Genomic DNA, 4746 nt, shown 5'->3' with positions numbered 1-4746 from the left:
TAAAAGTTTGAAGAGTTCATGTACTTAATTAGTAAGACTATACAAAAATATTGAGAGAACAGATATTATCTCGAAACATATAAAGTGGTCTTCTTTATGGCACGACTCTTCTCGTCTGCTTCTCGATGGTCAGCCGGTCAGTCAGCTCCACTGCGGGAGGGAAATGATAGTTAGCACGGCTTAACTGATAAAACAAATGAGATGACTCCAAGTGTTTTAAAGTTCACCTACCTGTACCTAATGTACTCGTACCACTTTTAGGTCTTCAAGAGTCTCCCTATTGGTCTGCTGGTGCCACTGTGTGAGGAAAATACTAGTTTACTGGGAAAGTGAGCAGTAAAAGGACTATTCGACGAGTCTCTCTCTGGTCTGACAGCCGCGCTGCGGGAGGAAAAGGACAGTTAGCACAACTTGACAGAGTTTGCTCACACTATATGTTTATAAAAATAATGTAGCTTTATATCTAGCAAACATCACCAGAATAAAAGGTATAAAGTTAAAGTTAACTTACCACACTCTTGTGGGTTTTCATCTTCACAATAAATCTGTCATGGTGCCATGCTATCGCACGAGGAGATGTTTGTTAACACCTAAAAATTACTAACACCTAAAGTGCAACTCATTACACTCTCTGTGCTGTCTGTTTTGGAGGGATGGACATTAATAAATCAGACATTATTTTAGTTTATCCCAATTTGTTGATACTTTACTACATGTTAGGTGTGGATAAATGTATTATTCATGCAACAATGTTTTTACTGTAATAACGTTCATTAAAAAGCATTGCTATATGGATAAGAATTTGCTCTCAGGTATGTTTTTATCAGGATTTTTGTAAAAGGTTTACTACCAAACTGAATGAAATAGCATAGCATTCTTCGTGACCAGAGTTGGCATATTTCATTCTGTAACCTATACATTTTATGCTATCCAAAATGATCATAATATCTGGTTCTGGCAACACGACGGAGATTAAATCTCTATCAAGGCCTGTTCGGTGACCAAATAAAGTAAGCGTCTTTAAAACACCTGGAGTCGTCTCGTTTGTTTTATCAATTAAGCCATGCTGACCAGCATTTCCCTCCTGCAGTCCCGCATGCTGACCAGCTGACCATCGTGAGGCAGGCGGGAAATGTTTTGAGATGACCCCCGGAGTATCGCATCCTTCTAAATGAGACACAGCTGATATGTGTTCCCTAATTAAGCACATTAACTCTTCAAACTTTTATATTTACACCATTTATTTTCCACTGGCACATCCGACACGTTTTCCCATAAAGATAGCATTTTAATCTATTATGAAGCAGACGTGGCTGTGTGCGCTGTATGCTCACATTAAAAGCGTTTTTATGGAGGTGAAAACGCTTAAGGGCGTTTGCATTACACGCAGAAACATTCAAAAGCATTGAAACTTGTTTCAAAAGCCTCTGCCCAATGAATTTATAAATAAAACATCCTACGTTTGCTAAGTAAACTGCCAACCTTTTAATTTTTTATACAACGTTAACGTTAACCCTTCAGCTACGACAGTTCAATCCGACTGGCTTCGTTAAGTTTCATTAGTGACTCTGCCATTACTGTATTTTCAAATATAAAAGAAAAAGAAAAAACTACATCCAATTATATAGCAGCAGCAGTAATTCGGCTAAAAGTGAAATATAATTATCTTACATTGACAGTTTAGAGAGTTTGTCCATTGACACGCAGTCGCTGACCGTGTTGAAGTGGAGAGTAGCAAACGTTTTTTTTTTTTTTTTTTTTTGAATGAGAAGGGGCGGGAAGACAACCACGCCAATCATCGCATGACTCAATGACCGCATGACACAAGTGCTTTTAGATTATAAGAAAACCCCTTTGAGATAGTTATAAATAAAATAAAATAGCATTATTCATAAAATAAATAATCTTATATTGGTTACATTATGTTATAACTCTAAATGATATAAAACATGAAATACAATTAAATAAATTTAATTGTTAAGATTGTGTAGCTACCCATAACTGTATATAAATAAATAAACTGCAAAAAAAAAAAAACATTAAATGTAACTATAAATATATCCTAATATAGCCCAAATGTGGCCCATCTGGGACCCACAAATTAACAATAATGGGCAGCCTAACTGGGGCCCATACCTGTATCCAAGCTGGGGCCCACATTCAGCCCATCAAAGTGCCCACTCTGAGCACATGCCCAGTTGACACCCACATAGCCCAGATAAATCCCATGTGGGGCATGGACATGTTGGCTGGGGTGCTACTTGAGTCGCTGTCCAAGTGCTGAACTAGGCTATACTAACCTTATATGGAATCGTATTCTGAATGTTTAACCTAACAATCGTCATCTGTTGTGTATTAGGAATCAAGACAGGTAAAAATAAAAAACAAAATTATATAATGATATTCTATATAGATAGATCATTGGAGCTAACATTCTACGATAGAATGTCATTCTATAGGGTATAGATCATTGGAGCTAACTGACTCTTGCCGAATACGGTCGACAAAACAGGAAATTTCAGCGCTTTCTTCTGTTCCTCTTTTAGATAAAAACCCAAGTCTAAATCGTTCATTCATTGTCATATAGATCCTTCAGATTTTGGTCTGGATTTCCATGCTACTATACAAACTTTTTTGTTTCAAACAGTTCATTGAACAATAATAAATGATTAATCAAAGATGATTAATTTAGAGCTGTAAACGCGCGTGTGAGGGGAGGAGACGCGCCGCCGAGCGTCAGACGCGAGTGAGGACCAAACACAGCAGAATGGTAGGAAACTTCACTCCTCTTATTATTTCTCTTTTACTATAGCGATTTATTTTTAGATACGTGATCTGAGTCTTTCATAGAATTGTAGAGTTATTAGAGAAATAGAGTTATTTTTTACATTCTTTGGTCGAAGTTTTCAGATCGGGACTTCGGAGCCTGTTCGGGACTCGGTTGATTCAGATCGGCACTTCGGAGCATGTTCGCGACTCGGTTGATTCAGATCGGCACTTCGGAGCCTGTTCGCGACTCGGTTGATTCAGATCGGCACTTCGGAGCACGTTCGCGACTCAGTTGATTTCAGATCGGGACTTCAGAGCATGTTCACGCCCTCGGTTGATTCAGATCGGCAATTCGGAGCATGTTCACGACTCGGTTGATTCAGATCGGCACTTCGGAGCATGTTCGCGACTCGATTGAATCAGATCGGCACTTCGGAGCATGTTCGCGACTCGATTGAATCAGATCGGCACTTCGGAGCATGTTCGCGACTCAGTTGATTCAGATCGGCACTTCGGAGCATGTTCGCGACTCGGTTGAATCAGATCGGCACTTCGGAGCATGTTCGCAGCTCGGTTGATTCAGATCGGCACTTCGGGGCATGTTCGCGACTCGGTTGATTCAGATCGGCACTTCAGAGCGAATTCATTTTAATAAAGTAAATGTTAATCATTATAAAAGTTTTAAAATTGCTTGTTTTATTTTTGTTATAATTTTTCTTTATGATTATTTTACTTTATTTTATGTAAAGCACTTTGAATTACCATTGTGTATGAAATATAAATAAACTTTCCTTGCCTAGTGTGTTAGTGGGCTTATATACAGTATATATATATATAAACACACACACATACACACATTACCGGTCAGAGTTTGGGATCAGAATGATTTTTAATGTTTTTTTTTTACAGGAATTTATTTTACTCCTCAAGACAGCATTTATTTGATCAAAAATACTGAAAAACATGTAATATTGTGAAATATTATTAACATTTTTCTATTTTAATATACATGAAGGTGTAATTTATTCATGTGATGTGCAGCTGTATTTTCAGCATCTTTCCTCCAGTCTTCAGTGTCACATGATCTTCAGAAATCAGAATAATATGATGATTTATTATTAGAATTATCAACAATTTTATCTCCTTTGTAGAAGGCACGGCAGCTATCAACATGTCTATGTAACCCAATTGTGTGTGCAATGCATGTGTGTATGTATTTTTTTATTTTTTATTTATGGATGATGTCATTTTATTTTATTTAGATATTTTAATTATATATGTATTAATCTGCAGACTCATATCGGAGTATGTCTGGTTGCATGGTAATTTGTTGGGGTCCAGTACATGTGGGAGGGGGGCATTGGGGAGCTGTTTGGGTTGTTTGTATTTACAGGAACTAGACTTGACTATTTCATGTGAATTTTGTTTATCTTTTGTTTGTTATCTTTGAAAATAAAAGAGACTTTGATCAAAAGAATTATCAACAGTTTTGCTGATAAATATTATTTTGGAATCTGTGATACTTTTTTCAGGATTCTTTGATAAATAAAAAGTTTAAAAGAAGAGCATTTATTTAAAATATAAATATTTTCTAACAATATTCACTACAGTTCAATAGTTTGGGGTCAGTAAACTTTTATCCTTTCTTTTTTTATATAAGAAATTGTATTCTTTATTAGATTTTAGAATCCTTTATTCAGAATGTGTTAAATTGATAAGAAGTGATATCAAAGATTAATATTGTTAGAAGAGATTTATATTTTGAATAAATGCTGTTCTTTAAAAAAAATTATACATCTAAGAATCCTTAAAAAAGTATCGCATATTCCAAAATAATATTTGGTTGCACAACTATTAATAGTTCTAATAATAAATCATCATATTCTCATGATTTCTAAAGATCATGTGACACTGAAGACTGTTGGAATGATGCTGAAAATACAGCTGCACATCACAGAAATAAATTATATTTTAAAG

This window comes from Carassius auratus, unplaced genomic scaffold (genome assembly GCF_003368295.1).
Source record: "Carassius auratus strain Wakin unplaced genomic scaffold, ASM336829v1 scaf_tig00216529, whole genome shotgun sequence".
In the NCBI taxonomy this organism is placed as follows: domain Eukaryota; kingdom Metazoa; phylum Chordata; class Actinopteri; order Cypriniformes; family Cyprinidae; genus Carassius; species Carassius auratus.
Note: the sequence above shows the minus strand (reverse complement) of the source record.